The sequence below is a fragment of the Taudactylus pleione genome, unplaced genomic scaffold (assembly GCF_031769625.1).
Source record: "Taudactylus pleione unplaced genomic scaffold, aTauple2 ptg000066l, whole genome shotgun sequence".
NCBI lineage: Eukaryota > Metazoa > Chordata > Amphibia > Anura > Myobatrachidae > Taudactylus > Taudactylus pleione.
In genome coordinates, this window is record NW_028284468.1 from 9976119 (window position 1) to 9988883 (window position 12765).

Consider the following 12765-nt stretch of genomic DNA (forward strand, 5'->3'; position numbering starts at 1 on the left):
ACTCTAACTTTAGTAATTTTACACCTAAATCAGAAGAGTAAATAAACAAGAGCAGCTTTGGGACCATAGGCAAACACATTTTTAAATCAATTATACCTCAATTTAAAACAATATTACCTTATCCTGGAATAAAATCAGGTGGGTAATTGTAATCTATTATAGAAACAAAAGGAGACCCAGTAAATTGTAACTACATAGTTTTCAGGAGTGACAGTATGCAGACGGTAGGCCCAACATACTGTAGATGCTTTATATAATAACTGTTTATTGAATGGAGTGTATCATTGTCTTAATAAAGACTCCAGAATAATTCAAATAGTGTATTTTGTGGTACTTGACTTAATGGATACATATATAATTTTTTCTACTTCAGGGTCCATAGGGTATCCACAGGATACCTTGGGGTATAGGTGTGACGTCAGTCATCGAGCACCAAAGAGTTAAGCTTTCAGCCTCCCAGGATGCACTAGGTCCCCCTCCTATACCCCGCCCCCGAGCCAAGACACCTCAGTTTAGTTTGGTGCCCGGCCGGAGTCGGGTGCACCTGTCGGAGTGGGGGCTAGAAGAGCCCCTGAAGCTTTCTTCTATGCAGCTGTGGCTGCACATCTGGATGTACAGCATGGACAGTCAGTCCTGACGTCCATGCTGTCTTCCCTACACCCCCGCCGGTACCAGAATGCTGGTACCGATCCGGGGATGCTGGTGAGCATCTGGGGTCACAGCTAGCGGTGACCCCAGATGTTCCGGACCATGGCCGGATTCAAGGGGGACAAAGGTAAGCAGCGGGGTCCCGCGGTGGGTCCCCGCTGATCACATGGTCCTGAGTCCCCAGGCAGGGGGCTCCCTGGGGACTGGCTGCAGCGTGGAGCCAGGCGACTAACCTGCGCTTCCACTACCCCCCTGGGACAGCGGACCGCAGCAGAGCGGTAGCGCTGCGGCGTCCCAGGGGTTAAATGCATGCCAGGGGAGTGCGCCTTCCCTGTCTCACAGCCGGCACCTCCCCCGCTGCACACAGCCCTCTCTGCACGCTGCCGACTGGTCCTGTGGCAGCGCTCCTCCCCCAGGCCAGCCTCCTCTCTGCTCCTCGGCGGCCATCTTCCTCTGGATGCATGGTGAATGCTGCTGGAAGCCTGGACGGAAGCATCGTGGTCTGGGTCCCCCTGCATACCTCTCCTCCGATTTGGGTCAGGTCTGTGTATGCTGCGCTGTGTCCTACCAGGCCCTGTGTCTGCGTAGTTGATTGATCAGCGCTGTTAGTGCAGGAATTGATATTTCTTTGCATTGTATGTGACTGTGCTAGCGCTGCTGCCTGTAACTTTTCTTCTAAACTGTCAGCTTTATTACTATCCCTGTTCTTTCTGCTAAGCCCTTGCGGTGCGGTGCTGCAGGGTGGTCTCTCGCCTATTTGATATATAATTGGTGAGAGGGGTCACATACTTGGTGCCATCATGTCTGAAAGTGATTTTCCTCTCCGGCTACAGTGTACTACGTGTAAAGTACCGTTAGCGGAGGGGGAGGGCAGCGCGGAGGGCGTCTGCCAGCAGTGTTGTCCATGGCGCGGCCTCTTACGGTTACAGCACTTGTCGGATGTGTTGCAAGGGGAGTCTGTGATCCGGCCACATAAACGGCCGGTGGCGTCTCTGTCGGCTCCTTATGAGGATGACGAGGGGACGTCTGATGATGGGGAGATTCTGGATCCTTACGATCAGGAACCTCTCCATACTAAGGACGCTGACGCTAAGTCCAAGGTATATATTCCTGGACTTATTCGGGCGGTCCGCACAGCCTTGGTGATTGAGGACGAAGTTCCCCCAGCGGCTAAATCTAAGTACCCCCGTTTTAAAGATGTGAAGGGCGATGCCACAGTCTTTCCTCTTTCAGGTCAGTTAGTGGACCAGTTAGAGGAGGCATGGAAACAGCCTGGCAAAAGATACCAGCCACAGGTGGATTCTCACGTGACCCGTCTTGTCCGTAGTGCCACATTGCCGATACCATCCATGTCCTCCCTTAAGGATGCTACGGACCGCAAGGTGGAGATCTGCCTGAAGTCCGCTTATTCCCTTGCGGGGGTGGGCAGCACGACCGGCTATGGCCATTTGCTGGGTTGCCAGAGCGATGGAGCGCTGGGCGGATTAGAGGCATCTTTTGATTCCGACTGTCCGGCCGAACAGGCGGAGTTGATTGGTAATCTCCATAATTCGGCCACTTATATTAACGAGGCGGCCTTAGACATTAGTACTCTGGTGTCTAGAATTTCTTCAGCAGCGGTGGCTGCTCGTCGCACCTTGTGGCTGCGATCCAGGAAGGCGGATGCAGATTCCAAAAGGGGTCTGGAGGCATTGCCATTTACCGGAGAAGTTCTCTTCGGTCCGGATCTGGATAAGATTGTGGCCATACTGGCGGCAGCCAAATCGGCTTGTCTCCCGTCGGCCGCTGCTCCTTCTGGTTCTGGACCATCGTCCTTTCAGTCATCTAGGGCCCACGGCAGGCCCAAACCACAGTCTTTTCCTCGACAGGCTGGCCCTAAGAAATCGGCCAAGCCCCGGAAGCAGGCATGGAGTACCAGACGTCCGGCCCCCAAGCCAGATGACAAGCCTGCAGCCTGACGGTCCGGGCCTCCCTTTGGGGATCCCAAAGTGGGAGGCCACCTGCTGCAGTTCACCCAGTGTTGGTCGGTCACTACGACAGACACTTGGGTTCTCGAGGTGGTCTCCCACGGGTACGCCCTCTCCTTCCGGCACAGACCCCCGGCTCGATTCTTCACCACGGGTCTACCATCAGACCGGAACAAGGCTATGGAGCTGTGGAAGGTATTGCACACTATGCTCCAGGCTGGAGTTATAGTGCCTGTTCCATTCTCCCAGAGGGGCCAGGGTTTCTATTCAAATCTTTTTTTGATACAGAAGTCCAATGGGTCGTATCGTCCGATTCTCAACCTCAAAGCTCTCAACAGGTCTTTGCGGGTACCGAAGTTTCGGATGGAGACCCTACGGTCCATCATTCTGGCACTGGAACCTGGGGACTACATGGTGTCATTGGACATACAGGACGCTTACCTGCATGTCCCTATTCTTTTGCGCCATCAACAGTTCCTCAGGTTTGCAATCCGCAGCGACCACTTCCAATTTTGGGCGTTACCTTTTGGCCTGGCGACAGCACCACGTGTGTTCACCAAGGTGATGGCGGTCATGGCGGCTTCTCTGCGGCTGCAGGGAGTCCGCATGTTACCGTACTTGGACGACCTTTTATTGGTGGCAGGATCTCCAGAGCTCCTTCTACGCCACTTGGGCCTGACCATTGCGCTACTGCAACGGCACGGCTGGATAATCAACTGGCAGAAGTCCACTCTAATCCCGTCTCGGAGGATTCTGCACCTCGGAGCCTTATTGGACTCGGAACAGCAGAGGATCTTCGTGACGGAGGAAAAGATCTCTGCTTTACAGTCGAGGGTGTGCAGTTGTCTGCTCAGTCGCCGGGTGTCTCTACACTCGGCGATGAGGTTACTGGGCTCCATGGTGTCGGTGTTCGATATGGTGGAATATGCCCAGTTTCACTCCAGACCTCTGCAGCACCTGATTCTGTCCAAGTGGAACAGGCTGCCGCAGTCTCTGAAGTCCCAGACAATTGTGCTCACCCCGGAGGTTCGCCTGTCCCTTGCCTGGTGGTTACAGACGACCCATCTCAGCGGGGGACGTCCGTTCTGGGTTCCAAATTGGGTCCTGTTGACAACTGACGCCAGTCTTCTGGGCTGGGGAGCAGTTTCGGGTCCACACTTGTTCCAGGGCAGGTGGACGCCGACAGAAGCGGAGCTTCCAATCAATATCTTGGAACTCCGTGTGGTCTTCAATGCTCTCCAGCAGGCACATCGGGTTCTCCAGGGTCGCCCGGTACAGGTCCAGTCAGACAACGCTACCACCGTGGCCTACATAAACAGGCAAGGAGGAACCCGAAGTCGGGCGGCTCTCATGGAGGTCTCTCGGATCCTGGTATGGGCGGAGCGCAATCTTCCGGCCATATCAGCGGTCTTCATCCCGGGAGTGCTAAATTGGGAGGCGGACTTTCTAAGTCGCCAGGACGTTCATCCGGGGGAATGGTCCCTGCACCCGGACGTTTTTCAACTGCTGGTGGACAGATGGGGTCTTCCAGAGATCGACCTCATGGCGTTCCGGCACAACAACAAGTTGCCGGTGTACGGGTCTCACACAAGAGACGAAGGGGCGTCTCTGGTGGATGCTCTGTCCGTCCGGTGGACGTTCCGGTTCGCATACCTGTTCCCTCCGGTCTCCCTTCTTCCACGGGTAATCCGGAAATTCAAACAGGAAGGAGGGACGATCCTGTTGATAGCTCCCGCATGGCCCAGATGGCACTGGTTCTCAGACCTTCAGGGTCTGTCCGTGGACAGTCCTCTGCGGTTGCCGCTATGACCGGACCTTCTGTCTCAGGGTCCTTGCCTTCACCCGGACCTGACTCGGCTGTCTTTGACGGCGTGGCTGTTGAGACGACCATGCTGAGGTCCCGGGGGTTTTCCAGCTCTGTAGTGCGTACCATGTTGCGAGCTCGGAAACTGTCTTCCGCGAGGATATACCATCGCGTGTGGCATACGTTCTTCCAGTGGTGTCGACCGAGAGGTTATGCACCGCGGGAGTTTCGTCTGTCTCAGATTCTCGCCTTCCTACAAGCGGGACTAGATCATGGGCTTCGCCTTGCTTCTTTGAAGGTACAGGTTTCGGCCCTGTCTGGTTTCACCATAGGATTGCTACAATCCCTGATGTGCGCACCTTTATGCAAGGTGTTCTCCGCATTCAGCCGCCCTTTGTTCCACCTGTGGCGCCTTGGGATTTGGCTGTGATCCTGAGGGCTCTCCAAGGACCGCCGTTTGAACCACTGGGCTCAGTGGATCTTAAATGGTTGACAGCTAAGACTGTTTTCCTTCTGGCTATTGCTTCGGCCAGACGTGTTTCTGATTTAGGGGCTCTTTCTTGTAGACCCCCTTTCTTGGTTTTTCATGGGAACAGGGCAGTGCTCCGCACTCGACCCGAGTTTCTTCCCAAAGTTGTTTCCCATTTTCATGTTAACGAGGAAATCATTGTTCCGGCCTTTAACTCACCGGGTCTTTCCGTGGGTGAGGCCTCTTTGGATGTTGTGCGGGCCTTAAGGACTTATGTTGACCGCACTTCTTCGTTTAGGAAGTCGGACGCTTTGTTTGTCCTCTATGGCTTCCGTAAAAAGGGTTGGCAGCCTGGATCCATATGGCTATTTCTGAAGCTTATCTTCATGAAGGCCTACCGGTTCCTCCTTCTCTGAAGGCTCATTCCACTAGGTCCTTCGTGGGCAGCTCGACGTGGTGCCTCTGCAGTCCAGATCTGCAAGGCTGCTACGTGGTCCTCTGTCCATACCTTTGTGAGGTATTACAGGTTTGACACCTTCGCCTCTCAGGATGCTTCCTTCGGGCGGCGGATTCTCCTTTCTGCACAGGAGCATCCCCACCCTTAAAGGATACTGCTTTGGGACATCCCCAAGGTATCCTGTGGATACCCTATGGACCCTGAAGTAGAAAATATGAGATATGGTAAGAACTTACCCTTGTTATCTCTATTTCTACGAAGTCCATAGGGTTCCACAGGACTCCCGCCCTGTCGCACCTGTGCTGCAGATGGGCTTTCCTCTGGTCACCAGTTTTTCTGTCTCCGTCTGGTGAGAATGTGATTCTTGTGTGTGTCCAGATCTTTTTTCTCTCTCTTCCTTCTCCTCCTCCGGCCTATGGCTTGGTAACTAACTGAGGTGCCTTGGCTCGGAGGCGGGGTATAGGAGGGGGACATAGTGCATCCTGGGAGGCTGAAAGCTTAACTCTTTGATGCCCGATGACTGACGTCACACCTATACCCCAAGGTATCCTGTGGAACCCTATGGACTTCGTAGAAATAGAGATAACAAGGGTAAGTTCTTACCATATCTCATATTATTACTATACTGTGTGCTGCTGGTATCAGTTTATGCTGCATACAGCACTGGATTACCTGCCAACATCCTGCAAATTAGAACAAGCATTCTGAACATATTGTTAAAAAAAATCACACAGCCACATGTACCAAGTGAAGTGGATGGGTGGAGAAGATAGGAGAGAGAAGGGTATGTAGGTGGAGACAGGATGAGTGGAGTGGAAAAGGTTGTGTACAAGGGACAAAAAAGGAGAGGCAGGTCTTGAGATGAAATACACAATATGGACAAAAGTATATGGACGTCTGACCATTACACCATCAGGGACTGTAATGATATTGTATTCAAATACATATACTTCAATATGGAGTTTGTCCCCCTTTTACAGCTATAACAGCTTCCACTCTTCTTGGAAGGCTGTCCACAAGATTTTGGAGTGTTTCTGTGAGAATTTGTGCCCATTTATTTTGTATAGCATTTATGAGGTCAGGCACTGATGTTGGATGAGAAGCACTGTCTTGCAATCTCCATTTCAGTTCAACCCAAATGTGCTTGATGAGATTGAGGTCAGGGCTCTGTGTGGGCCAGGCAAGTTCTTCCACGCCAAACTTATCAAACCATTGGGTCTATGTACTAAGCAGTGATAAGTGACAGAGTGAAAAGTGATAAGTCTGTGATAAGTGCCAGCCAATCAGCTTCCAACTGTCATCTCACAGGCTGTGTTTGAAAAATTACAGTTGGGAGCTGATTGGCTGGCACTTATCACAGACTTATCACTTTTCACTCTGTCACTTATCACTGCTTAGTACATAGAACCCCATGTCTTTATAGTCCTTGCTTTGTGCACTTGGGCACAGTCATGTTGGAATAAAAAAGGGCCTTCCCCAAACTGTTGCCACAAATTTGGAAGCATAGCATTGTCCAAAATGTCTTGGTATGCATTAAGATTGCCCTTCACTGGAGATATGGGGCCTAACCCAAATCCTGAAAAACAGCCTCATATGTTTATCCCTCCTCCACCAAGCTTCAAAGATGGCACAATGCAGTCAGGCAGGTAACGTTCTCCTGGCATCCGCCAAACCCAGACTTGCCCATCTGACTTCCAAACAGAGAAGTGTGATTTGTCGCTCCACAGAACACGTTTCCACTGCTCCACAGTCCAGTGTCGTGTGCTTTATAACACTCCATCTGATGCTTGGCATTTGACTTGGTGATGTGAGGCTTGCATGTGTCTCAAGCTGCCATAATGTCTTGTTTGACATCAGTACTCCAGATGGCTCTCTCGCGCCTGTTGCTAGGAGACGAGGACGCCGGGCTGCTACTCTATGAGGTCCTCCTACCTCACTGCTCCATCGCCTCCTCCCTGCACCGATTGGATCTTCTTCCTTTTTCACCCCCGCTGGATCTCTGCTCTGATGCCGGCTATAGTGTTTAGTACATAGCTTCTGGCCCCTGTGAGCAGTTGATGTTTCTGTATGTCCCAGCTCCTCGTGTTTAGCATGTATCTCTACTGTTTGCTGTACTTCAGCAACTGTGTGGACTATCTGCTAGTAACACCACAGCAGTCTCTGGCACACTGCAGCCCCAGTGTGGACTTTCAGTAAGTATATCACAACAGTCTCTGCTGCACTGCAGCATCTTTGTGGACTATCTGCCAGTTACATCACCGCAGTCACAACCGCACTTCAGCGTCTGTGTGGACTAACTGCCAGTTACATCACAGCAGTCACAACCGCACTTCAGCGTCTGTGTGGTCTAACTGCCAGTTACATCACAGCAGTCACAACCGCACTTCAGCATCTGTGTGGACTAACTGCCAGTTACATCACAGCAGTCACAACCGCACTTCAGCGTCTGTGTGGACTAACTGCTAGTTACATTGGCAGCCACTGCCACACTCCAGTGTCTGTGTGGACTAACTGCCAGTTACATCACAGCAGTCACAACCGCACTTCAGCGTTTGTGTGGACTATCTGCTAGTTACATTGGCAGCCACTGCCACACTCCAGCATCTGTGTGGATTCCAAGATATCCCTCAGCCCTCAAGGCTACCACCAGCCAAGTATACCTCAGCTTCCAAGGCTGCAACCAGCCAAGTACACATCAGCCCACAAGGCTGCAACTAGCCAAGTACACATCAACCCACAAGGCTACAACCAACCAACTACACATCAGCCCTCAAGGCTGCCACTTGCCAAGTTTATATCAGCCCTCAAGGCTGCAACCTGGTCATCAGGCCATACTCCAGTCCTCAAAGCATCTTCATTAATTGACTTCTCAACAATCGATTCCTCAAAGCATATTTATTAATTGACTCCTCTAAGCTTCTTTATCAATCAATTCATACCTCTAATGATGCACTTTAATTCCTATTAAATTATTCTTCCTGTGAATCTTCCCAGTGATTCATAACAGCATGCAGCTGCTCGGCCATGGAAACCCATTCCATTAAGCTCCCACTGCATAGTTTTTGTACTTACATTAATGCCAGTGGATGTTTGGAACTCTTCAGCTATGGCATCAGCAGAGCATTGGTGACTTTTACACACCATGCGCCTTAGCAGTTGTTGATCCCGCTCTGTGATTTTATATGGTCTTCCGCTTCGTGGCTGAGATACTGTTATTCCAAAATGCTTCAACTTTCTAATAATATATATAATGATCTATTTTGTATCAGAAATGTTTGGAAATGGAGCCTGCATGGCAAGGTGGTTGATTTTATACACCTCTCACTAGGAGCGCCGAGATCCTGTGCCTGGCTCGTGGAGGGTGCATGGCCTAATTGTGGGAAGGCATGGCCATGCCCCATCAAAAGAAAACAAAATGTTAAGAAAATCATGTTTGCAGGGGCTGCACACTGGGGAGGGGGGCGCTCTGAGGCCCACAGGCATAGGAGACTGCTGCTGCGGTGCTGGCCTACTTAGGAGGTTGATTATCGATGGACCTGCAATCAGTGTTGCATCTTTGGATGCAGTTGCTTGGATTTGCATAGCCACCAGTGGGCGTCTCAACACAGATCCAGGTGACTGCAACATTTGCATATTTTCACACTGCAGCTGGGCACAAAAATGCAGCAGTGACGGTATTAGAATACATCTTTGAATTAGGCCCATAATTCAAGCATCTATAGAATTAGGGCCCAATTCAGCAAGGACCGCAATTGCAAAGCTGCACGCAATTGCAAAGCTGCGATCCTTGCAAATATGGTAATGCAGCAGGAGGCATCACGCCTCTTGCTGCATTATGTATCGAAGCTGTGTTGTCCAACGCAGCATTGAATACTCTGCGGACCATCGGCAGGCTGCTTGACCCATGGGGTCCGCAAGCCAGCCACCGCAGATTAGAGTAAGAGGCCAGGAAATCTCCGTCAGCCGACAGAGATCTTGGCCTATTTCCTCCCCCCCAATGGCGGTGACATGTCTATGTTTCAGGAAACGGAGGCCATCGCTGCCTCGCAGACCCTTTCTGCACATGCACAGAATAGGTCTGGCGCCAGCACAGATTCCCGAACAACAGGAATCTGCGTTCAGCAGTGCACTGCTGCCTTAGGCCCTTAATTCACCAAAATACTACCTCTTAGGTCCTTTTTTGTGAATTCTCGGCTGTAAAAATAACATGTGGTAAGTTTTGGCTAATAGGAAAAAAAAAAAGATCTAGCTTGAGGTTGATTTTATGTTGATTTAATGTTGATTTGAGGTCAATTTATGGTCAGTATTAGGTCAAAATTTACTAACTTTAGTACACCAAAATCGGCCAACATCAACGTTGATTTAAACATGACACATAAAATCGATGGATAGTAAATGATCGATTTGGATGCACAAACATGACATTGATGTTTGTCGGTTTTAGATAAATTTAAAGATGACCAAATTTGACCTTTAGTAAATTTAGCCCCAGGGCCACAGGTTTCCACACTGTCCAAAATCTGGGGCTGCTCGCAAAACAACGGCACCTTTTATCTCTATGCTGAAGAGCTGTCCTGTCCTCTCTATGCCACACCTAACATGGGCAGTCCCTTTCTCTAATCATGTGATACAGGGGGAGATGTATAAAACCTGATTCAGACCCGCTCGCTAGATGCGGCCGCTCGCTCCCAGTGTATGGAAATTCAGCTAAGTGACGTCACGGCAGGCGCTCGCACGGCAAGGCATAAGCACGCCCACTATTTCTTGGCGAGTGATCACTTTGTGTTTTCAGACACCCACCAGCCTGTCTTTGGCCGCCCACAGGAAGTATATACAACCATCGGTACATCAGGTTCCATCGGATCTGACCGCAGCACTTGTGGTTGACTGTACCCTACCGCATGCACTGCGAGCACTTCAGTGTATAATTGAACCAGGTGACGTGTACTATGCCGCTGCCGGTAAATTATGCACGCCTCTGAAACGGTGTTTAAACAGTCAGGCACGCCCGCGTCCACAACTCCACTCCCCCGTTACTACTGCCCTGCCCATGTTACCAGCCACAAACGGCCTCTCCTGTCACTCTTTCCACTGGGTTGTCTTTGCAGGGTGAGCGAGCGCATCCGGATCGCTCGTAGTAGTTTACGCACGTGCACTGCGAACTATACGCATGTGCACATTTGCAAACATCGCCAGCAATGAGCGGCCGCTTGCTAGCGAGCAGGTCTGAATCAGGTCCAAAGTACAAACCAATCAGCCCTTAACTGTCATTTTTCAAACACAGCCTTTAAAATAAAAATTAGAAGCTGATTGGTTGGTACTATGGACCTTATTCAGAGTTGGTCGCGAGCGCTGAGCACTCGCAACTGACTCGATGTTGGTCCACAGGGCATGCGCACGACGGAGACGGCTCCGTCGTGCGCATGCGTGAGAACGCGCTAACGACAGGTGATCCGTTGTTAGCGGGCTCGAAGCAGACGGAGCGAGCTGTCGATGTTGATTGACAGCTCGCTCCGTTTGCTGGGCGGGCAGGGGGCATGCCTGCCCAAACGGAGGCGTTCCCGTTGGAACGCTAGCCATTTGGGGGCGGCCCCACTGACATCACCAGTGATGTCAGTGGGGAGCTTCCTGCTGAAACACAGCAGGAAGCTCCCTGGGGCTTAAGGTTGACGAGACCCTACCCTAGGGTCTCGTCATAAGCCCCGATGGTCGCGATGGTCTTGACCATCGCAACCATCTCCCTTAGCGGTTGTTAGAGCTGTGGGTGTTAACCCACAGCCTAACGACCGACATGGAGACAGCCGTTCAGGGTGCAAGCAGCCGCCCTGTTTCTGAGCGACCGCTTGCATCCTACGACCGCCTCTGAATGAGGCCCTAAATCTCTTTCCACTTTATGGGCAGGATATATAATGCTGCTGTTAGCATGCATTATGCCGGTATGCATCAAAGAATGCGCAAAGGACGGCATTCTCGGTAAGAGCGGTCCTATGCAAATGAGGAACTTCCAGGTCTATATCACTCAGAGGTCCATCTGGCGTCCTTCTGCGTATGTGCAGAGGGATGCACACGCCACGGGGGTGCTGGGAAGAATTCAATTGGATCCCTCTAACAGCATTCTCCCGATAGAAGCCCAATGGCTTCTATAGGGTAACGCCATCTGAAAATGACGTTCCCACCTCATCTAAGCCCCAAAATGCTTGGTGCATATGAGAAATGCAGTCAAACCCGCATTTATCCCTTTGCGGCATCCTGCCCTACCTCTATCCAAAGTCACTAATAGGCTGGGATTCTGGTTCTCAGTCTACTAGTAATTGCGAGCTGTCACCTCAGAGGATCAAATGCATAGACTCCTGCTCTTCTTTGCGCCACTTTTTATGTCAGAGTAGGTTTGTGATGTGGGTTAGGTGATTACTAGTACAATTGCGGGCATGGTAAAGATGAATTGTGAAAAACCAGTGTCAGATTGAGGACCATGTATGTCTGGAGATTAAATTTATAAACAACAAATTGTGTGCTACCTTCTACCCCCTTAATCTCCATCCCCTCTTCACCTATATATTAGGGGTGAGCGGGTTCGGATTTCTGAAATCCGAACCCCCCCGAACCCCCCCGATCCGAGTCCGATCCGAATCAGGCTCGACTTTTCCCGCCTGACTCGGATCTGAAATCGAGGCAAAACGTCATCATCCCGCCTTCCGGGTCTCGCGGGTTTTGGATCCTATATAAGGTACCCGCGTCGGCGCCATTTTCTCACTCGGCTGTGGACAGTGAAGAGGGAGGGTGGGAGATAGGGCTGTGTAGTGTAGTGTAGTGTAGTGCTGCTGTTGTCCACTACTTCAAAGTCCATAGGGGCTGGCTGTGTTGTGCTGTGCTGCTGTTGTTAATAGGGGCTGTGTCCACTACTTCAAAGTCCATAGGGGCTGGCTGGACTGTGTCAGTTCTCCATAGGGGCTGTGTCCACTCCAAAGTCCTGTGCAGTGTCCCAGTCCTAAAGGAGTGCTGTAGTGTTGTCCATGGGGTGCTCTGTCCATCAGGGGTGCTCCCCCCAAGTGCTAAAAAAATAATATATTTTCTGTGTTTGTGAATTGTGTGCGCAGTAGCCGCACGTGCATCAACAAAGTAGTGCCAAGCGTGCGCCTGTGTCATAAGTAAAGGGCCGGCTGGCTTGACCGTTAAAGGGTGCTGTAACCCCGAAAGTACACTCCAGTCCAAACCAAAAAAAAATAATTTTCTGTGTTTGTGAATTGTGTGCGCAGTAGCCGCACGTGCATCAACAAAGTAGTGCCAAGCGTGCGCCTGTGTCATAAGTAAAGGGCCGGCTGGCTTGACCGTTAAGGGTGCTGTAACCCCCGAAAGTACACTCCAGTCCAAACCAAAAAAAAAATTATTTTCTGTGTTTGTGAATTGTGTGCGCAGTAGC